The sequence below is a fragment of the Schistocerca cancellata genome, chromosome 7, assembly GCF_023864275.1.
Source record: "Schistocerca cancellata isolate TAMUIC-IGC-003103 chromosome 7, iqSchCanc2.1, whole genome shotgun sequence".
Lineage (NCBI taxonomy): Eukaryota > Metazoa > Arthropoda > Insecta > Orthoptera > Acrididae > Schistocerca > Schistocerca cancellata.
In genome coordinates, this window is record NC_064632.1 from 297,161,701 (window position 1) to 297,186,735 (window position 25,035).

Genomic DNA, 25,035 nt, shown 5'->3' on the forward strand with positions numbered 1-25,035 from the left:
AAAGGAGATGAAGACATACGTGATAAGTAGTGTGCTGTCTACAACTGTGCAACACCCACTTACTGATAGCTTATGGTCACATTAATGTTGGACATATCAATTCTTCAGTAATTCATGCTGCTAACAACCCAGGCAGTGGCAGATTGAGAGATTTTCTGCACCTGTTGCCTTATCTGCTTGCTTCAGAGCACATGCGTATCTGAGCTGCCATTAAAATTTAAACATAGTAAATTATATATTCCCAGTTACTTTTTTTTTTACTTGTAAATCTATTTTTATATCCATGTGCAATGACAGTCCACAACGGCCACTGATGGTACAAAACGTGGCACGACTACTGCAGTGTTGAAAATTCTTCTTTGTAATTTGAAGATGATCTTGGTCTCCAAAAGCTGGGTGTGTATGACATTCCAAGTAAATGTGGCATGTCTTACTGGAAACATTCAAAGAGAAATGCAAGGAACAACGACACACTCGACTAAGACAACCAGACAAATCAGCTGTCACTGAACACTGCCTCAAATATAATCATGAAATGAAATATGATGAGTCCAGTATTGCAATACAAAAGCCAAATTTCTGGGAGAGCATAATTGAGGAGTCCATCTAAATGAAGATGTCAGAAAATCTAGTAAACAGGGACAGAGATTTCATTTATGCAGTGGGTGGGGTCCAGTGCTCAGTTTATTTAGATATACTGGGCATTACATCCACCAGAGTTGGAAAATTCCTCTAGAGTTTGTGGTTTGTGGAACATCAGTGCAGGTTCTGAAAAACAAAAGAGCATCAAAACTAGCAGGTGCTGGGAATTGAACTTGGCTATAAACAGTGGTGTGTGATCAACAGTAGTTCACAGTCTGGTTTGAGTCCAGACAGACACTGAAGAAGACAATTGGGTCAGTCATTGAAATATTATGCATAACATGGAAACAACAACTCTGCAGAACACCTAGAACCACATTATTAATCAATAATTCGGAGAAAACCTGAGAGATCACATAACTATCTATGTTGTCATGTATCTGGCCTGCATTTTGTGTAATCTAACGCAAGTTTATCTCAGTTACATCTTTACAATAATCTAGCAGCCTTATTCATAATAAAGTATGTAGTGGATTGAGTAGCAAAGGTTCACTCACTACACTGATTTGGTATAGTTATTACTGTTGTATACACTTCTATCCATCTTCTTATGTAATTTTTTTCTCTGGATATCCATTTCTCTCCACCTCTCTTTCTGCCTGTGCATTTAATTCCTCTTTTTCGTCTTCATTAGCATATATACCCTCTTCCAAAAGTCGCTATTTTTTTCATAACTTCTGCTGTTTTTATTGTTCTCATTGGATAGTTCACTAATTCCAAAGTCAACTTGATCCACTTGCTGTAGCTACTCTTGCCCTTCTCAGTTTTCTTTATTTGTACATTGCAGTTGTTGGGTGCTTCTGTTGACATTTTTTTCCCATGCTTGCGGAGACCCAAATTTATTTGCTTCTTTATTCTGTCCCATCATTAGTTTCAGTCTGGTAGAGCTGTGTGATACCCTCAACATTTTTGCCTATAATTATACCCTAAAATACCATCTCATTTCTTTGCCATCCATTCAGCCTCTCTGATCCAGACCCTTTAAAAATATTTCCAATTTGTCTTTTACACAGTCTACAAACCTGTCTTGTACACCTTGTGACATTTACAGTACAAATAATGCTAACAAATCCTCCTCTCTCAGGGGCTGATCTAGCTATCAATTCTAGGAATTTCTATGGATTTATTTAACATTGTGTCATTCAGGTTGTAGATAGAAGTCAAATTAATAATAATGCTTATCTTTCAATTTCTTTTTGCTGTGGCTAGTAATACTCCAGGAGTACATGTCTGAACTGCTAGTAACTATTCAGTTTGTGATGTATCTGCTTGCCCCAGCTTCTGGTTCAGTATCCAAGTTGCTTGACATGACTGTATGCTTCTGTGCTCCATCCAAGGATTTGGTAGCGAATCTTCAGAAGCTATAATAAATGCGACAAGGTAACAACTGCCTCTTGGTTCAAATTATCTGCTGTGTCTTGTTTTAATCAAATCATTCCATGGACTACCCAAGACAAGTCCCATTTTTTATTGCCCATGGAATCAACTTCTTGCTGAATTTATTTCTGTAAAACCTCTTAACTTTTTCTCTTGTCTCGGTTTTCATTTCTTATAGTCTGTCTTTTGTTGTATTTATCCAATATCAACTGTTTCGTGTGTTTTTCATTGAACTCTGATGCCCTCATGGCTGCTGCCAGGTCATATCCTCAACATCTAGATGTGCTCCTGGTCGGGCTTCAAGCCTCATCTGTGCATGTCCTCAAATCTGGAGAAAATGCTTTCTTTCAACTGTAGCAGCCTTATATATGAACTGTATGTATTCTAATGGTTTAGTGTGGAATGATGGAAAGAGAACTGCTCTTTGCTTTTTATGTTAAAAAATGTGAACATTGATGTGCTTGTCCCAATTTGCAATTACCTCCTCACTGGAAATGGGGAAAACAGTTTTCAGTTAGTTTCGTTTTGGCTGTCCTTTAAAAAAAATGCTTACAACAACATGAATGGCCAAAATAAGATGAAAATAAATAAAATAGATCCCACAACCTTACATTCTTCAAGTTTGACATAATATGCAAACATACTAAACAAAAATCAAATGATTCATGTAAAAACAGAGCACAATTCCATTTCCACAAATGTGTTGCAGTAAATAATTCTTTGACTGAGGGAAGGTTGAATCAGATGTCATGTAACGACTGGAACACAGATGTTGAAATATATTTTAGATGTGGAAAAAGTTGTTCTTCTTATTCAAAAGTTTCTTTCAAATGCTCATTTCTTCATTGTTAGATATTTATCAGACTTGTCCTATATCAAATGTGCAAACTATGTACAAAATCAGGATTTATAGGACAAATAAAAATAAAACATATAATGTACCTTTACTGTAGCATATAGTCCGTAATGGACTAACATGAACAGTTTCCTCATTTGCATTAAAAATCTTCATTATTCTAATACCAGCATATGCTTTACTATATTTGTATTGAGTTGTAAAGAACCAGAGGTTGTATAGGGTTTCACAGAGAGCATTAGGGAAAGATTGACAAGAACAGGAGAAAGAAATACGGTAGAAGAAGAATAGGTAGCTTTGAGAGATGAAATAGTTAAGGCAGCAGAGGATCAAGTAGGTAAAAGGACAAGGGGTAGTAGAAACCCTTGGGTAACAGAAGAGATATTGAATTTCATTGATGAAAGGAGGAAATATAAAAATGCAGTAAATGAAGCAGCAAAAAGGAATACAAGCGTCTCAAAAATGAGATCAACAGGAAGTGCAAAATGGCTAAGCAGGGATGGCTAGAGGATAAATGTAAAGGTGTAGAAGCATATATCACTAGGGGTAAGATGGACACTGCCTACGGGGAAATTAAAGAGACCTTTGGAGGAAAGAGAACTACTTGCATGAATATTAAAGGCTCAGATGGAAAACCAGTTCTAAGCAAAGAAGGAAAAGTAGAACAGTGGAAGGAGTATATAGAGGGTCTATGAAAGGGCGATGTACTTGAGGGCAATATTATGGAAATGGAGAGAACGTAGATGAAGACGAAATGAGAGATATGATACTGCATGCAGAATTTGACAGGGCACTGAAAGACCTAAGTCGAAACAAGGCCTCGTGAGTAGACAACATGCCATTAGAACTACTGATAGCCTTGGAAGAGCCAGTCCTGACAAAACTCTACCGTCTGGTGAGCAAGATATATGAGACAGGCGAAATACCCTCAGACTTCAAGAAGAATATAATAATTCCAATTCCAAAGAAAGGAGGTGTTGACAGGTATGAAAATTACTGAACTATCAGTTTAATAAGTCACGGCTGCAAAATACTAACACCAATTCTTTACAGACAAATAGAAAAACTGGTAGAAGCCAACCTCAGGGTAGATCAGTTCGGATTCCATAGAAATGTAGGACCATGTGAGGCAATACTGACCCTGCGATTTATCTTAGAAAATAGATTAAGGAAAGATAAACCTACGTTTCTAGCATTTGTAGACTTAGAGAAGGTTTTTGATAATGTTGACTGCAGTACTCTCTTTCAAATTCCGATGGTGGCAGGGATCAAATACAGGGAGTGAAAGACTATTTACAATTTGTACAGAAATCAGATGTCGGTCACAAGAGTGGAGTGGCACGAAAGGGAAGCAGTGGTTGAGAAGGGAGTGAGACAGGGTTGTAGCCTATCCCCGATGTTATTCAATCTGTACATTGAACAAGCAGTAAAGGAAACAAAAGAAAAATTTGGAGTAGTAATTAAAATCCAGGGAGAAGAAATTAAAACCTTGAGGTTTGCAGAAGACATTGTAATTCTGTCAGAGACAACAGAGAACCTGGAGAAGCAGTTGAACAGAATGGACAGTGTTTGAAAGGAGGATATAAGATGAAAATCAACAAAAGCAAAATGAGGATAATGAAATGTAGTCGAATTAAATCAGATGATGCTGAGGGAACAAGATTAGAAAATGAGACACTTAAAGTAGTAGATGAGTTTTGCTATTTGGGGAGCAAAATAATAATGATTGTAGAAGTACAGAAGATATAAAATGTAGACTGGCAATGGCAAGGAAAGCGTTTCTGAAGAAGAAGAAGAAGAGAAATTTGTTAACATCGAGTAAAGATTTAAGTGTCAGGAAGTCTTTTCTGAATGTATTTGTATGGAGTGTAGCCATGTATGGAAGTGAAACATGGACGATAAATAGTCTAGACAAACAGAGAATAGGTTTCAAAATGTGGTGATGCAGAAGAATGCTGAAGATTAGATGGGTAGATCACGTAAATAATGAGGAGGTACTGAATAGAATTGGGGAGAAGAGGAATTTGCTGCACAACTGGACTAGAAGAAGGGACCAGTTGGTAGGACACGTTCTGAGGCATCAAAGGATTACCATTTTAGTATTGGAGGGAAGCGTGGAGGATAAAAATTGTAGAGGGAGACTAAGAGATAAATATACTAAGCAGATTCAGAAGGATGTAGGTTGCAGTAGTTACTCAGAGATGAAGAAGGTTGCACAGGATAGAGTAGCATGGAGACCTGCATCAAACCAGTCTCTGGACTGAAGGCCAAAACAACAACAACATTTGTATTGTGTGATGTAAAAGAGGTCTTTTCATACGGTGAATAATGACAAGGAGTGCAAATTATATAAAACAAAAGTGAAAATTTATGTTAAGTAGGGGGTTACTGTTGAGATCATGCATACAGTTACTCATTTAAAACAGTTTTTGTCCTAAGTTAGCAAAAAGATGACATGTATAATGAAACATACATGTAATAAATTTTTCTTGTTACCTCTCTGCATGTAAGGGCTTTGCATTCATCTGTCAGGTCATATAGTTCATCCCTTAGAGCTTTAAGGGTAGCTTCTTTGGCTTTCATGTTAGATATTATTGATTTTTCAAGAGTCTTGCTGTCAGCTTCCAGTGTTGCTACATCTTCTAGTGCCATTTGGTACATTTCAACAGTTTGTATGACACATTGACTCTGAATGTATGAATCTGTTTGTAAAGCTTTTAAGACACTGTTATATACCAGCACATCCTGAAAATAGTCAAATTTATTAGAATTCATTTTTGAGTAATATTTTATGTTATTTCATTATAAAACTGCCACTATAAAAAGTTACACTCTAATAGTCATTAAATCACTATTTGTAAATAAATATACTGCAAATAATTCAAACAGAGGGAGTGTTTCCCCAAGTGTACAGATTTCAGTAAGATTTTAGAAATTAGATTTTTGTAATGTTAGGTATCAAATAAAGTGGATTGTTTTCTCATTTTCATATCATCTCCTAACCTACCATTTCCCCCACATTACACCATATTGTGCTTATAAGGATAAAACATTGCTTTGTCAGTAGGGCGTGCACAACTTCTTCTCAGTGAAAATGGGAGCATTGATATTCAGTTTGTGGTTGAAGGCTCACAAATAAATTATTAGTAGGTTGTGTACCTGATTGGAGAATTTTTCCGTAAGGAGGCTATTAGTCTCCTTCAAGTATCTCTTTTTTTCTAAGCACTTGTTGATTCAAGTGTACGTCTGACTGATGAGAGAGTCATATTTCCAGACTAATTTGCTCAGATCCCTGTCTGGCAATCCAGATTTAAGTTTTCTATAGTTTCCCTGAATCCATGAAGATAAATGCCAGAACTATTCTTCGAATACAGCCCATTTCATTTGGCATGCTTGTGCATTCAAAGCTTATGTTCTGTTTATATTGATGTTTTCATATACAGACCATTAAACCTTAATCATGCTCTCCTGTAATTTTCATTTGTCAGCTATTGGAGCTTTTTATCTTGATATTCTACAAAGAGACTGAAGAGAATAGCCTTCCTACATAAGAGTTTTGCAGTTATAAAGAGAGCAGTGTAGGTATGCTCCAAAATAATCAGTGTTTGAAAATATAACATGGTAGATAAACAATCTACTCACCAAGTGGTTCCAGGAAAGAACATGTAAAAAAATACGTGGAAACATGCAAGCTTTCGTAGCCAGAGGCTCCTTCTTCTGGCAGAAGACTTGAAAGGAAAGAATTGTGAGGTTTAGTAATGGTATGGAAAAGTTCCCCGGACTGTGGGTAAGGGGAGACTTACTGGATGGGATGAGGGGGGGGGGGGAGACTGTTTCTAAGGCAGATACTTATTACTGCATTTCTGCTTCTACAACGATAGAACTAATTATTATGCAGCCAGTATTATCAGATGAGATACACTCAAATGTGAACCTCACTTCTGTAGTCTAATATATTAATGAAACTGCCTACACAGTTTCTTCACCATCATCATCAGACACAGGAGAAAGAAAAGGTTCAATTAGGAACATTGTAGAGGTAGAGCAGAAGCTACTCAAAAATAGCCTGTGAAAAAATACATAATTATTTTATCCTTCTATCATTTTCGGTTTCTTTTTCATCTCTGTTAAGAAACTGTTGGTGAAGACTATTTTAAATTTGTTGCTGCATAGTTTTAACATTATGTGTTTGTCCTGCTTCAGCTGAAATTTTTGCAATAGGCAGGTAGGAACCATCTTATGTTTCCTCTCATATCAGCCTCTGTCTTTACCTTTGTAATTTAGATATAGATTAATTTGTGTTGTTGGCCATTTCCACAATTATTATAGTTACCATTATTGTATTTTTTGTGGCGTTAAATGTTGCCATTCTCTCCCTTGGCCCTCTTACTCCCTCCCATCCCTGAAACAAGTCTAAAATAAAAGTATATTTCAATGGAAGTATTGTTACCTTTCTCTGTATTGCCAGAATGCTTTCATATATTCTGACAAAAGCTATTGCTCTTTTCTGCTTTTCATAAATATCTTGAATCTTGTTCTGAATTGTCAGCTCCTTCAGTCTTTGCGTGTAGTCCTTTCTCAGAGCCTCCAGATTGGCTTCGATAGTCATTTTTTCAGACTGTGTTTAAAAAAAGTTAGTGATAATCATATAATTAACACCTATCACAGTAATTTTATTCAAATATTTCCTATACTGACCATTAACTTATGAAAATGTGCAGTCCGCTTTTTCTTTTCATATTGAAGGAGGTCCAGTTGCTTGCGTTGTGTATTTGTCAGGTAATCCAAGTAGTCATATGAGGCCTGTGAAGTAACAAATGTATGTTAATACTATATAATATCTGATTCATAATGTCTGTTACTAATACTGACTTGAAAAGTGTAATATATTTCATTGGTTTTAACAATTGAGACAACAGAGTTATGATATTAATTATAATATTAACATAAAATATATATTTAAATAATGCTTGAGAACTTGCTGATATGATATTGGATTGTGCCAAGATAAAAATTAACTTACAGGCTGCACAGAATATCATTGTCAGGCCATGCAATGTGTCCATAAATTATTTGCCAGATTATAATTTAAAATAAAACAGTTTGTTAATGAAAAGAAGGTTCTTAATTACAGTAACCAAAGCAGTTATGAATGGCAACTCTTAATGCCAGCCTGCACTGTGTAAAGACTGGTAGTGTAAATCCTGCGGCATTGGGAGATATTCATTTTGCCATTCAATTATTCATTCCTTCTCACATTATATTCCTCAAATTCCATCACGAAAGGGGATCATTCAAAGATATAGAACAAGTCACTTTGTATGTTAATAGGCAGAAGTAGTCACCACAGAGTAAGTTAACTAAACTATCTACCAGTTACAACTAGTGCTAATCTGCTCACGAGAAACTACTAGTGAACAACTTTTTTATTAGTAAAGAGAAAGTCACAGCCCTTCCTTTTGTAGAGTACAGGATGCTGTGATAGTTTTTTGTTATTAATTTCTTCCAGTAAAATGAAAGATGTCATAGAATTGTGAAGGCAATAGTAATTGCAATGGACATAACTTGCAATATGTTGTGTGAAAGTTGTCAGAGGTCACCCTAGTCACTTTATCAAAAAGACCAACAAAATGTAAAATGCGACATGATATGTGTCTTTATACATTTTGCTACACTACATTTCACATAAGTTGAACGGATAGGTCATTTATGTAGATTAAGATCAGGAGTTGACCCAACACCAAGCTTTTCCATATTTTTTATTTCTCCTTTCTGACTTTATTTTAATCCTGTAGGGCATTTCATTAGTGTGACACTGATTTTTGTGTGGAAGGTAAGTCTTTGTCCAGGCAACAGGTATGCAATATATGACATAACATTTTTTATCACATGGAATTTTGTGGTCCACAACCTTATGTCTTTGTGCAGTAACAGGAAAGAACAATAAGATAATGTTTAGATCAGCCAGCCAAAATCTCACTTGTCAGGTCATATATGGTTCCCCCCCCCCCCCCCTCCCCCCCCCCATAGAGAACCTTTCGTGCAGGCTGTACTGGAGGACAGTTAAAAGTTCATCATAAAAGTCAGTTGCTAGTATGTATTATTTTATTTTTATGTTTTCTCACGTTCCATTAAACTATGCAAGCCAAAGGCACTTGGCTCACATCCTGTGGTAATAAAATTTTACTAAATTTAAGGTTCAATTTACTGTACTGTACGGTACTGTGAGCCATTATTGATGTTTTCCTGGAGCCAAACCATTGGTCTGATAGCAAATTATGTGGACTGTGATTTGTTACTTCTCTTGTAGGGTGTCCCAGGAGGAATGGTTAATGTTCAGGAATATGGCACGAACAGTTATTCAAAGAAAAAAAACTAGAAACTTGGGATCTAAAAGGCATACCTTAAGAGCTAAGTGGACTTCATCTTCACTAGTGTGAAACACATCTCTTCTATGGAATAAGTTCTCATAATTCTTAAGATATGTATTTTACAGCCCATGTTTACTAGACTTTTATGCTTTGGATGAGCATTTATGTTGTATCTTTGAATGCTGACCATTTCTCCAAGAATATCCTGTATATACCTTCTGAGAAACTTTCAAAAACACTAATAGTACAGAAACTGTTCTTTAACTGTCTAATTCTCACTTTATCACTTTTTTAGCAGGGAGCATTTTAATTAGTTTGAAAAATTGGAAACAGCACTTGAGAGACACGCTGCACAGGTGACCTAGAACATTCTGATAAGCAATGACCTGATCTGCGTAAGCCTGTTTGATATTTTGTTATACTCCTTTGAGTCTATACTTTCAGTTATTTAAGAACTGATTAGTTCCCCACTTTCTTCCTCCCAGTTGCTGTATATTGTGGGCTACCTATTTATTTGTTTTCTTCAGTGAAAAAACTGGAACGAGAGAATGGGTCAATACATAGAGGTGGATAGTGCTTATTGTTATTTTGTAGAGGTGACTGCTACTACTGTATGTCTGTTCGAAAATATTCTCTGACTTACTGACATGCTAAGAAAATAGTTCAAGGTTTATCAGGCTATCACACAATTTTAGTATCCTACTAAGAACATCATGTAGCAGTAAGAATTACCTTTCTAGTGACCATGTGTGGTTTTATAACCACCTTAGTGATTTGTATTTTTGAAATTTATGCCCATCAGTGATATGTACAGTTCTTGACACACTAAATCTGCTACATCTTCACTTGATTGTGTATCATTAGGTCTCATCTTTGCTGCCATTGTAGTTTTTTGTTTTTAACTTTTATTTACTGTTGACCACATGTAGTGAAATAGGCCTTATAATGATATCAAGATACATAAGAAGTTACTGTATTAGTTAGTGTTTACATTACAAGTACAAATTATTTATGCTACATTTATCAGTTGTACAGTATTGCAATCATAGACTTAAAACTCAATTTCTATGTTACAAGTATCCAAGAATTCTGTAAGACTGTAGTATAGATTGTCTATTAACCATTTGTGCAGTTTACTTTTAAAATTATTGAAAGGTGTGTATGAGGTAATTTGTTAAATAATTTCAAACAGTTCACTTTATGAGAGTTGCCTGTTTTCGTCAGCCTATGTGTACGAATGTCAATACTTAGTTTCTGTTGTCGTGAAAGTGTGTGTTCTCAGTATGAGGTAATTTGTTAAATAATTTCAAACAGTTCACTTTATGAGAGTTGCCTGTTTTTGTCAGCCTATGTGTATGAATGTCAATACTCAGTTTCTGTTGTCGTAAAAGTGTGTGTTCTCTCTGGTGTTTAATTTTGTTGTGTTATTTTTAGCATATATCAGTGATGCATAAATACAAAGGTTTATCACTGTCATTATTTTCATTTCGATGTATAAGGATGACAGTGTTCCTTTGGACCAACCTTGCACATTATTCGTAGCATCTTTTTTCTGCATCAGTAGTACATCACTGACATGACATGAGTGGCCCCATTGTAACAGCCCACAATATACAGGGTGTCCCAGCTATCTTGTCCACCCAAAATATCTCTGGAACAATAACAGCTATTGGGAAACGACTTTCACCGCTATCAATGTAGGGCTGGGGTCCATGAATGTACATATTTGGAAACATTCTAAAACGAAAGTATATGTGTTTTTTAACACAAACTTATGTTTTTTTAAATGGACCTCCTATATTTCTTCTTCAGCAATCCATAGCATGACAAAGCACATACACAATGGCATTGATTGCATTGCAATATTCCCATTACATCCCAAGATATTGAGACGCGAAGTTGACGCTTGAAACATCCGACATGCGCTGCTAGCGCACGTCCTGAGGCTCAGGCGTGAACCCCATGCTGCCCGTAATCGCGATGTGATTGACAAGTAAGTGTCCCTCTTGATAAGTATGGAGGTGTGATTACACATGTCAATCACATCGTGATTACGGGCAGCGTGGGGTTCATGCCTGAGCCTCAGGACGTGCGCTAGCAGCGCATGTCGGGTATTTCAAACGTCAACTTCGTGTCTCAATATCTCTGGATGTAATGGGAATATTGCGATGCAATCAACGCCATTGTGTATGTGCTTTGTCATGCTACGGGTTGCTGAAGAAAAAATATTGGAGGTCCATTTAAAAAAACATAAGTTTGTGTTAAAAACCACACATGCTTTCGTTTTAGAATGTTTCCAAATATGTACATTCATGGCCCCCAGCCCTACATTGATGCCGGTGAAAGTCGTTTTCCAATAGCTGTTATTGTTCCAGAGATATTTTGGGTGGACAAGATAGCTGGGACACCCTGTATATGAGACTGAAAAAGTCCAAAGTCAGCTGTTCTGAGATATTTGTTACTCACTAGATCAGACACTTTCCAAATGAGATAGGACACCCTTGATAACTTTTTGCAGATGTGGTTGATATGGGGTTGCCAGTTAAGTTTGGAATCAATGTGTATTCCAAGCAGTTTTAAGGATTTTGGTTCTTCCTCTTTAGCCGGTTCCAACGGCAGATGCTGAGTTTTCTCTGGGTCACATAGAAGTTTGTTACCCGAGAACCAGTTTAGTGTTAAGGTGAGAGTGTCCCGTGATTTCTGAAGTAGCTTTGATAAATCTTGATCTGTGCTGATTAAAGTTGTATCACCCGCATAGCAGATAACTGACTCAGGCCCAGCATAGGATGGCGAATCATTAATTGCAACAATGAAGAAGAAAGCACCAAGGAAAGAGCCCTGAGATACACTAAATGTGACACTATTCATAGAAGAGTGTCTGTTTTGGACTGACACAACTTGTCTCGTGTTATTTAGATAAGAGTTGATTATTTCGAACCCTTGATTATTTATAGCATAATACTTTAGTTGGGTAGCAGAATGTCAAAGGGGATACAATCAAGTGCCTTACTCAGACCACAAAGTTCAAGTGAGACTGTTTGTTTATTTTCAGATGCAGTTAATGTCTGATTAACTACTTCAAGGACTGCAGAGGTGATATTTTTCCCTTGTCGAAAACCGTGCTGTCTATTACAGAGAAGGTCATACTTTTCAAAATAGATGCTTAGCTATTTGTGGAAAACTGCTTCAAATATTTTGGGAAAGATCGGTACAATAGACACTGGTCTATAGTTTTCAGGGAGGTGTTTTTCCCTTTTTTGTATATAGGTATAACATTGGATATTTTTAGCTGATCAGGGAAAACTCCAACTTCTAGGCATTTATTCATAATTAAAGCAAGTGTATTGCAAATGAGATGTATTGTCCTTTTTATTGTGTAGCTAGATAGCCAGTAGTAGTCCATGCTTTTTGAGTTTGAAAATTTTCTAACAATATTTAGTATATCTGTTGGTGTGACAGGGTCACAGTGAAATGCATGCCCTTTTGGTAGCTGATCAACAAATATATCAGTTGCTGGTATGTCTGACTGTTTAATTTTTAATTTTAATTCATTTACTGTAGTTATAAAATATTTGTGGAGCTCTTCTGGCTCAAGTGGAACATCTTGTGTTTGGGTAGAAGTATAATATCCCAAGTGGCCTTGCATTTTTATGGGGCTCCCACTATGTAATTTTCATAGGCAGGTTGTTTGGCAAGTTTAAGGTTGGCTTGTAGTGTTTTTTACATTTCAGGTAGTGTTTATAATAAGTATTATTTTGTTCTCATTTAAGCTTTTTACCTTTTCTATTTGGTTTAGTACTGCTTCTTTTCATTGGTGAGCAAGAGTACCATAAGTCAGTACATGTCTTAAAGGAATTATTAAATAGAGTTTCAACAGTTGATTGATCTTAGTAAGTGCTCATTGAATCTGGTTGACAATAACTATTTCTTCATGTCATCATTTCTAACAGTTACAGCCTGAGAACTCAGTTTCATTTGTTTCACTCCTTTTATTTGTTTCTTTGTGCTTAAGTGTTTATCTTTTGGCGTTATTAGTTGCTAGTTCAAATGGTTCAAATGGCTCTGAGCACTATGGGACTCAACTGCTGTGGTCATAAATCCCCTAGAACTTAGAACCACTCAAACCTAACTAACCTAAGGACATCACACACATCCATGCCCGAGGCAGGATTCGAACCTGCGACCGTAGCGGCCGTGCAGTTCCAGACTGTAGCGCCTTTAACCACTCGGCAACTCCGGCCGGCATTTGTTGCTAGTCTTCAGTATAGACTGTCCTCTGAATTAGATGGAACTCTCTCCCTGGTGTAGGATAATTCAAACTCAAGTGTTGTGCTTTGTTTTTACCATGCCCTTGTTTCATTTTATCCTAATCTTGTTTTAGGAAAGACCAAGAAAGAATTCCATTTTTTGTCTATGCTGTCCACTTGAGTCGCTTCTTAGTGCATATTGCATACATTCCCTGTAAATATTGTGAGTGTGCCATTATATGATTCTGTTTCTGATTTATCTTGTTGTTTGGCCTCTTTTGTCACTAACATCTACATCTACATCTACATCTATACTCCGCGAGCCACCTTACGGTGTGTGGCGGAGGGTACTTATTGTACCACTATCTGATCCCCCCTTCCCTGTTCCATTCACGAATTGTGCGTGGGAAGAACGACTGCTTGTAAGTCTCCGTATTTGCTCTAATTTCTCGGATCTTTTCGTTGTGATCATTACGCGAGATATATGTGGGCGGTAGTAATATGTTGCCCATCTCTTCCCGGAATGTGCTCTCTCGTAATTTCGATAATAAACCTCTCCGTATTGCGTAACGCCTTTCTTGAAGTGTCCGCCACTGGAGCTTGTTCAGCATCTCCGTAACGCTCTCGCGCTGACTAAATGTCCCCATGACGAATCGCGCTGCTTTTCGCTGGATCATGTCTATCTCTTCTATTAATCCAACCTGGTAAGGGTCCCATACTGATGAGCAATACTCAAGAATCGGACGAACAAGCGTTTTGTAAGCTACTTCTTTCGTCGATGAGTCACATTTTCTTAGAATTCTTCCTATGAATCTCAACCTGGCGCCTGCTTTTCCCACTATTTGTTTTATGTGATCATTCCACTTCAGATCGCTCCGGATAGTAACTCCTAAGTATTTTACGGTCGTTACCGCTTCCAATGATTTACCACCTATGGCATAATCGTACTGGAATGGATTTCTGCCCCTATGTATGCGCATGTCTGGCCACAATGTTTAGATAAGTCATTTACTACCACTTTTAACTCTGAAAACAAGTTCAAAAACAAGTATGCTGAGCAACATCATCACTGTAGGTAATAATCGAAAGCTGAACATCAACAATTTTGTGTGTCTTCAATCTTTTGCTAACTGTCATAAGATGAACTTTTAAAGTCACCACAAAGACTTGAGTCTCTGCTGAAGCCTCCATGGCTTTATAATACTACTCTTTCTAATTGCTTTATCCTCATTTACCCCTGTATAGTTAGGTTTTCTGCAACAAATGTCCAAATGGTTCCTGTAAAAGAAGGACACGGTTGATTTCCTTTGCTGTCCTTGTTGTATCCAAGTGTGCATTGCATCTGTAATGACCCCATTGTGATAGAACTTAAACCCTAATCCCCCTAATATTCCTTCCTTTTGACAGCTTGATGTAAATAGATTTGTTCTGCTGGTGGCTTTGTACAGAAACTAACTCACAGTTTATACATGTTATCATTATTTTAAACAATTTCCAGAGAATATTGAATATGCTTAAGTTTAAGAATGAATTGCATAACTTCCTGTTACAATCTGATTTTACTCCATTGAAGTAAATCTTTGCAGGGATTTTTAATACTGGTGTGAAATGAATCAAACTTTCGTTACAGAGATTGGGTTATACACTACTGGCCATTAAAATTGCTACACCAAGAAGAAACGCAGATGATAAATGGGTATTCATTGGACAAATATATTATACTAGAACTGACATGTGATTACATTTTCACCCAATTTGGGTGCATAGATCCTGAGAAATCAGTACCCAGAACAACCACCTCTGGCTGTAATAAAGGCCTTGATACACCTGGGCATTGAGTCAAACAGAGCTTGGATGGCATGTACAGGTACAGCTGCCCATGCACCTTCAACATGATACCACAGTTCATCAAGAGTAGTGACTGGCGTATTGTGACGAGCCAGTTGTTCAGCCACAATTGACCAGACGCTTTCAATTGGTGAGAGATCTGGAGAATGTGCTGGCCAGGGCAGCATTCGAACATTTTCTGTATCCAGAAAGGCCCGCACAGGACCTGCAACATGCAATCATGCATTATCCTGCTGAAATGTAGGGTTTCGCAGGGATCAAATGAAGGGTAGAGCCATGGGTCATAACACATCTGAAATGTAACGTCCACTGTTCAAAGTGCCGTCAATGCGAACAAGAGGTGACCGAGACGTGTAACCAATGGCACTCCATACCATCACGCCGGGTGATATGCCAGTATGGCGATGACGAATACATGCTTCCAATGTGCGTTCACCACAATGTTGCCAAACACGGATGCAACCATCATGATGCTGTAAACAGAACCTGGATTCATCCGAAAAAGTGACGTTTTGCCATTCGTGCACCCAGGTTCGTCATTGAGTAAACCATCACAGGCGCTCCTGTCTGTGATGTAGTGTCAAGGGTAACTGCTGCCATGGTCTCCAAGCTGATGGTCCATACTGCTACAAGCGTCGTCGAACTGTTCGTGCAGATGGTTGTTGTCTTGCAAACGTCCCCATCTGTTGACTCAGGGATCGAGACATGGCTGCATGATCTGTTACAGCCATGTGGTTAAGATGCCTGTCATCTCAACTGCTAGTGATACGAGGCTGTTGGAATCCTGCACGGTGTTCCGTCCTCCTGAACCCACCGATTCCATATTGTGCTTACAATCATTGGATCTCAATCAACGCGAGCAGCAATGTCACAATACGATAAACCATAATCGCGATAGGCTACAATCCGACCTTTATTGAAGTCGGAAACGTGATGGTACGCATTTCTCCTCCTTACACGAGGCATCACAACAACGCTTCACCAGGCAACGCCGGTCAACTGCTGTTTGTGTATGAGAAATCAGTTGGAAACTTTCCTCATGTTAGCACGTTGCAGGTGTCGCCACCAACGCCAACCTTGTGTGAATGCTCTGAAAAGCTAATTGTTTGCATATCACAGCATCTTCTTCCTGTTGGTTAAATTTCACGCCTGTGGCACATCATCTTTGTGGTGTAGCAATTTTAATGGCCAATAGTGTAACATAATTCATAGTGAAACTTTAAATCAATTTATGGTATTGTGCTTTAAATGAAATGTGCATGTTATCTAAAGAAAGTAATTACAATTACTCACTTGTGGCATGTGTTTTTGGTATGCTAGCAATATATCTTTCTGCCGTTGCAAAGTGGTTTGTAGCATTATCCGGTCACCGGCCATGATGTTATCCAATGTCTCGCGCCAGTTTTGCACTTCTCGGGCAAGTTTACGAATTGAATTGTACTCCTTCTCACGCATCTCACGAGCACAGTCAAGCTGGAGCTTTTGATCACGTCCTTTATAAATAAGACAAAAATTGTTGACATCTGCTACTTTCTGTCATAATTTGGGGAACACATTTTTCATCCAAAATATTTCTTTTCCCAGAAACTCATTATTGTAATCATACACTGATCAGTCAGAACATTATGACCACCCACCAAATAGCCGGTGTGTCCACCTTTGGCACAGATATAAGCAGCGATGCGTCATGGCATGGAAGCAGTTAGGCCTTGGTTGGTCACTGTAAGGAATTGGCACCACATTTGCACACACACACACACACACACACACACACACACACACACACACACACACACACACACACACGTTACCTAATTTCCATAAATTCTGGGGAGGAGGCCGATGACCTCTGACACCACATTCAATCGCATTGCACCTGTGTTCGATCGGGTTTAGATCTGGTGAGTTGGGGGGCCAGTACATCAATAAGAACTCGCCACTGTATTCCTCAAACCACTCCATTACACTCCTGGCCTTGTGACATGGTGCATTATCTTGTTGAAAAATTCCACTGCTATCAGAAAACATGATCGTCATGAAGGGATGTACATGGTATGCAGCCAATGTACGATACTCCTTGGCCATCATGGTGTCTTGCACGAGCTCCACTGGACCCATGGATGCCCATGTAAATGTTCCCCAGAGCATAATGGACCCGCCAACAGATTTTCTCCATCCTGCAGTTCAGATGCCAAGGAGCTGTTCCATGAAAGACGACGGATTCGTGCCCTCCCATCAGCATGATGAAGAACGCATGGGATTCATCAGACCATGCAACACTTTGCCTCTGTGCCAGCATCCGGTGCCGATGGTCATGTGCCCATTTCAGTTGTAGCTGACAGTGTCGTGGTTGTTGACATTGACACATGCATGGGTTGTTGGATGCAGAAGCCCATCATTAAGAGTGTTCAGTGCACTGTGTGTTCAGACACACTTGTACTCTGCCCATCATTAAAGTCTTATCTTAGTTCTGCCACCATTCACCATCTGTGCTGTTTTACGAGTCTGCCAAGTCTAAAATGCCTGACATCTGTAATGAGGCGTGTCCGCCCAACCCCATGATGTCTGGACATGGTTTCACTTTGGTTTCGTCATGTCTTGAGGACACTCAACTTATAACTTCCTGAACACCCAACAAGTCCAACAGCTTCCAAAACCTTGTGCCAAGCCTCCAGGCCATCACAATCTGCCCTCAGTCAAACTCAGATAGGTTGCGTGCCTTCCCCATTCTACACATGGACAGCACACTCACTGTTACTACTCACTGATACTACATGAACCGTGTGTGTCTGTCTTGCAGTCATTCCTCATCAGGTGATGCTGCAATCGCCTGGATGGGTTTATATTGATAGTGGGTCTGTGGTCATAATTATCGGGCTGATCAATGTGTATTTTGAAATGCTACATACACAGTGTATAGAGGATAAAAAGTTTATTATGGTAATGGAGATTCTTGGATGGAACAATCTAAGACAATTTTGTAAGTAGACATGACTGTCTTAAGGAGCTCAACAAAACATAAGTTTTTTTCAAATTTATTTGACTTCAGTACAGTAGTCAAGCCATAGTCACAGTAAATTACAGAAAGTTTACATGACTAGTTTTGGTGAAGCTCAGTCACCATTATCAAATGTAACAAGTATGAAAAAGATGGCTATTAATTATGAGAACCTGAAATATATGTAACATCTAACTACACCACCTTTGTCATAGGAAACAATACTGTAAATCTACCATGTTAAATTAAACCTCATTATGCAGTAATGGTAAAGAAGCAGCATCATTGCCATAGATTGCTGTGACGTGCTCATCTATACAGAACATTAAAATCTAAAACATCGTATATGTTGGATTAGGATCAACATTGTCCAACTACTTGCGTAACAGACCTTGTCTTATTAATCTTAGCAATTCTGCTGTTATTCTGAATTATACATTGCTCAAAATGAGGTTGAACTGTTAAGTGAAGTATCAAAATGCACCTTGATGAAGTTAATGAAATAACAACATCCATGCATGAATATTGCATATTATTATCCATACATATAGCATCTCCAAACCAATTGGTCAACACCTGCAGATTTTTGTCTCAGAGGTGACCAATTATTTGGAGACAATATATACAGATAATAATATGCACTATTCATGCTTTGATGTTGTTATTTCATTAACTTTATCAAAGTGCATACTGATACAAAGTGCATATACAGTTAACGGTTCGATCTCATACTTGAGCGATATGTGTTTCAGAATAACAGCAGAATTGCTAAGCTTAATAAGATATGATTTTTTTGTCAGGTTAGTTACACAAGTAGTTCGACAACATCGATCGTAATCCAACATATACAACGTTAAGATTTTAATGTTCTGTGTCGATAAAAGCTTCACAGCAATCAATGACAGTGATGTTGCTCCTTTACCATTACTACATACTGAGGTTTAATTTAACATGATAAATTTACAATATTGTTTCCTATGACAAAGGTGTTGTGATTAGATGTAACGTACATTTTAGGTTGTCATAATTAATAGCCAACTTATTTCATACTTGTTACATTTGATAATGGTGAATGAGCTTCACCGAAACTAGTCATCTAAACTTCCTGTTATTTACTGTGACTATAGCTTGACTATTGTACTGAAGCCATATAAATTTGAAAAAAATCTCTAAGGAAAATAGGACTGGCAACCATTTACCTGCCCATTAGTAGTTAGTGGTTATAAGGTAAACTAGCAGATCAAACTCCAGTGTAATTGTGACAATTCCAGTTTGAAAGAAAGTAGGTGCTGATACATGTGAATAGTACCAAATATCAGTTTAGGTAAATCATTGTTGCAAAATACTGACAGGAATTATTTACAGACGAATGTAGAAATATTGTTTAATTACATAAATTGTATGTCACATGTCAAGAAAACTGGCCAGTAAATTGTTGCATCTCATGTGCTAGAGTAGTATTGTGAGGCTGATTACATGTGACTTAATCAGGAAGCTTACATTTCAAATACATTTGTATGAACTGGGACAATATTTGATACTGAAGCAGTGGCAGCTCGTAATTGCACATTTCAGTTATCTTGCAAACAGCTCACTTGTAGGTCCATGTTTACTGGAATGTTTTTGTTTTCATTGTCATATATTTCCACCTGTGTTAGTTTTTACTACTAAGTATGTTACACCCCGTACACAAATTGTACACTTGAATGCATATGGCACCCCTCTCAACTTGGCATCCCAAATGTCCACTTAATCTTACACAGTATAGTAGCAAAAGGAACCCACCATTTATAGCATTTGTTGATTTAGAGAAGGATTTTGAGAAAGTTCACTGGTATACACTTTTGGAAATTCTGAAGATTATCTACAACTTGTACAAAAACTAGCCTGCAGTTATAAGAGTCAAAAAGACATGGAAGGAAACAGTATTTGATAAAAGAGTGAGACAAGAATTGAAGCATATCCCCAATGTTATTCAGTTCATACACTGAGCAAGCATTAAAAGAAACTAAGGAGATATCTGGAAAGGGAATTAATGTTCAGGAAGAATAAATAAAAACTTTGAGATTTTCTGATAGTGTTATAATTTTTTCAGAGACCGTAAAGGACTTGGAAGTCAGCAGAATGTATGTAAAAAGAAGTTATAAAATGAGCAGCAACAAAAGTAGTACAAGAATAATATACTGTCATTAAATTAAATCAGCCATGCTGATGGAACTAGGTAAATGTAAATGTCGTGTGACTAGGGCCTCCCGTCGGGTAGACCGTTCGCCGGGTGCAAATCTTTTGATTTGACGCCACTTCAGCGACTTGCGCGTTGATGGGGATGAAATTATGATGATTAGGACAACACAACACCCAGTCCCTGAGCAGAGAAAATCTCCAACCCAACCGGGAATTGAACCCGGGCCCTCAGGGTTGACATTCTGTCGCACTGACCACTCAGCTACCAGGGGCAGACATGGAACTATGTTGGGAAATAAGACACAAAAAGCAGTAGATGCATTTTGCTATTTGTATTGCAAAATAAATGACAATGACCAAGATAGAGTGGACATAAAATGCAGACACAATAGTAATATAAGTGTTTCTGAAAAAGAGAAATTTGTTAACATTGAATATAAATTTAACTGTTTGGATGTCTTTTTTTTATCATACTTGTGTGGAATGTACCGATGTATGGAAATGAAATGTGTGTGATAAAATAGTACTGACGAGAAGAGAATATTAGCTTTTGAAAGTCAGTGCTACTGAAGAATGCTGAATATTAAATGGATAGATCATACAACTAGTAAGAGGATACTGAATCAAATTGGGGAGAAAAGAAATTGATGGCAAATCTTGACTAAAATAACAGAGCTATTGATACGATGCTTGCTTGGGGGGGGGGGGGGGGGGATCATCCATTTAATCATGGAGGAGAGACCATATCTTGACTATAGTAAACAGGTTCAAATGGATAAGGATTGCAGTAGTAACATAGAGATGAACAGGCTTGCACAGGATTGACTGATGTGGAGTGCTGTATTAAACCAGGCTTTGGATGGAAGACACAATAGTAGCAGCATTTGTTGCACCTCTTTAGATATAGGCAGAACCTTGTGAAATTTAATGCCTTCACTGATTTTGAAACTTGCAGTGGCGCAGCAAATCTGTTGTCGTTGAGAATTCTTGCATATGTATGCTGAAACTCATAGTTCAAGGGACACTAAGTTTACAGGAACATCAAAATAATAGCAAAGCAGTGTATGTGAGTCTGTGGACAGTTTATATTGTCTTAAGATTGTAGTATCCTTGGGTTCTTGAATATTAATCTGAAGATATATTCCTTTTAGATACCCCCCTTGAAGTATAAGGTTTCTTAGCAGAAGTTTGTGTAATGACATGGGCTTGAGAAGTAGATTTCAGATACTTCTCAAACCAGCCAATCTTTGTACTGCTGATTTTTCAGGAGAAAAAGAAAAAGAAGACTTTTGATTGTCATCTTGAAGCAACCTCAGCCAAGCCCTAAACTCAATGAATTCCAAAAATGCCTTTGTTCTAGTAACACACTCACTCAGTAGCTATATTGTCAATTAATTGACAAATAAAATGGAACAGTAGCTTCAGTATGTAAGTGATACTTGGAAAAAATGCATTTCAGTAAATTAGTACGTACCATATAATGCAGTAAGCCCACGGAACATGGTGATTTTGTCCGTGATGCTCCAGCGATCATCAGTAATGCCATACTTCCTTAAACTGCTGCCTGCCATGTTTCCAGTTTAATGTCACCTTTAGTTACAAGTAGCTGCGAACAAAGCAAAGTGTAAGTGTTGACATGGCAGTTTTTTTTTTTTTTAGACATGGCAACATATGCCTGAATCTTTGTATTTCATGTATTCATTATTTATGTCTGTCTGAATGAAAGGGGATGAGTCTAGATGTGTTGATGGATGCATTATGTTTTGAGGTATGTTTACAAATGGCAAATATGGTACTTTTTTGTTTAACACTTACTGACTTTTTGGGATATTATTAACGTGATTATAGGTGACAAAATATCTTGTAGGATGAAAATGAAGTCTCAGTATAATAAATAAAAAATAAATGTATTCAATATATGTATTGACAAGCAAAAAACAAAAGCAAGATAACAAAGAATAAATATTTCTTCTTAAATACAACTTCCATACCACATATTACTCTTTGCAAACTATAAACTAAAATTTATTAACTAATTATTTAAATCCTAAAGTGTGTCATTTCATTATTTTTAAGTAACTGTTAACCACAAAATACCTATGTTGTGCAGTCAGTTTCTGAAAACATCAGTGAAACAGAAAAAGATGTGTAACTTTTTGGCAGCTAAAATGTTATCTACATGTTTGCAGTGTACAATAAGCTGCTAGTATAGGAGTTCAGTAAAAATGTATATGAATGTTAATTAGTTTAGTAATTTATATAGTAAGAAGCAAAAGTTGATCTAACAAATACTTTCCTGCATCAAGTTATTAATGGCTTACACATACATAAAGTTGAAGCTACAAAATTTTACAAGCTTGAGAAGTAATGAAAATTACTTGCGAGCTAAATTTGAAATCCACCCAAACAAGATAGTGCTGTTAACAGTCATTGCCATAAAAACAACGAGAGGATAAAACTAGAATGCTTTGTCTTGTGTAATGAAAATTACCCATTTTGTTGTCTACCATAATGAAATTGTCATGAAACAAGGTTAATCAAGGCATAAGTGATAATGTGACAGGCCTGGTATTCTGTATGTTAGGTTCAAACTATCTAAATGAACTTAAATGGTTGTTGAATGTCAGCAGGAAGCAATTTTATAGACATTACAGATGACAATTGTTCATGCTCATAGAGAAGCATCTGATAAAGATTTGTTAATTATTTAGGAACAAAGGAGACAACTCACTGAATGGCAGAAGTGCTGCGTTGTTGACAGATACACAAACAAGAGGTACAGAGCTTTACTTTCCCAGCTTTCGGAATGAAATAATTTTCTCAAGCTGTAGGAGAAATATGCACACACACACACACACACACACACACACACACACACACACACACACACCTGTCTCCCTACTTTGTGCTCAATTGACTGCCAGCTCCTTCCTGGCCCACAGTGAGTGTACTGGGATGAGGTGGGGGTGAGGGAGGGAGAGAAGCATAAGGCAGGGAGGGGGTTGGGGGGAAGTGGCTCATGGGAGAGTGCGGAGCTGTCCGTGGGCTAGCTAGGGGTGCAGGTAGAGGGGACAGGTGGCAGATGGCTGGGCACAGTCTGTGAAATTGTGTGCCCAGCCATCTGCCACATATAAGTGACAGAGCTCAATGTTGACTGTTGCAGATTGTAAAAACAAATAACCCATATCTGTACTGTGCAGTTTTTGACTAGTAATTAAAACATTCTGGTTCTCTGGTTTGATCCCAACCACTGCTTAAATTCTGAACAAAATTAATTGGCTGTGTGTCAAAGAGGTTGGAGAAGCAGACATTGTTTCAGGACAACCTCTACCCTTTGGGCTGCAAAACTGCTCGTATATGGCAGAAGAATTGTTAATGATCAACGACCTGAGGATGCAGAAGGCAATCGAAACCACTATATTAAAGACCATAAAGTGTATCCATAATGCATGTGGCCTGTAATTGGAAAAAATGCATGTTAATCTCTTCATTGACAAAACATTCTGGATTAGCCCCCATGCAGATTTCTGGGAGGGGATTGTTAAGGGAATGGTGACCATGAGAAAATGATAGAATAACCAATAAGTCATAGTGTGGAATGCAAGAAATTTGAATGTGGTAGGAAAAGCAGAATATCTGAAAAAGGAAATGCAAATGCTAGATATAATAGGGTCAATTTAGTGATCTGAAATGAAATAAAGAGTCCTGGTCATAGGGTAATATCAACAGTGGTTTTGTTGTGAACTGGAAGGTAGAGCAGAGACTGAGTTACTGTGAACAGTTCAGTGGTAGGGTAGTTCTGATCAGAAACCCACAATAAAAGTTCCGGTACACATTCTGATGTTACTAGGTAAAGATGAAGAGTTAGAGAAAGTCTGTTAGGATACTGAACAATTAGTTCAGTATGTAAATGGTGGTGGTGGTCTAATAATCATGAGTAACTGGAACATGGTAGGGGAGGAAGGAATAGAAGATAAGGTTAAGGTAAATTATGTAATTGCTAGTGGGAACGAGAGAGGAGAAATACTCCTTGAGTTCTGAAATAAATTTGAGCTAGTAACAGCAAATACAATATCCAAAAATCACAGTCTTTGAAAAATCTTGAAGATGCAGGAGGATTTTAGTTTGATTATGTCATGGTCAGACAAAGATTTCAAAATCAGTTTTTGGATAATAAGGCATACCCAGGACCAGATACGGACTTGGGCCAAAATGTAGTATTGATGAAGAATAGATAGAATTTTGAGAGCATTGTCTGGAAGAATGAGTGGAGACAGACGTTGATTACTCTCATACCGAGGAGTGACATGCATTTCAAGTTCTCCAGGCTGTAGGTACTGCAATAATGAATACCACAATAGACAGTTCAGTTGAAGAGAAATGGACATCTCTAAAAATGGACTGTCACAAAATATAGTCAGACAAACATAGGTACAAAGAAGCTCTCTCTGAAGAAACCTAGGATAACCGAAGAAATACTTCAATTGATTGACAAGAAAGTACTGCAAATAT

The 25,035-nt window shown here is 37.7% G+C and overlaps 1 protein-coding gene across 1 annotated transcript in view; it reads left to right on the plus strand.

Moving 5' to 3' along the window:
- The window catches only part of LOC126092437 (gastrula zinc finger protein XlCGF9.1-like), a 167,446-nt gene that overhangs the window by 77,165 nt on the left and 65,246 nt on the right, over positions 1-25,035 (plus strand). The window lies entirely within an intron of this gene.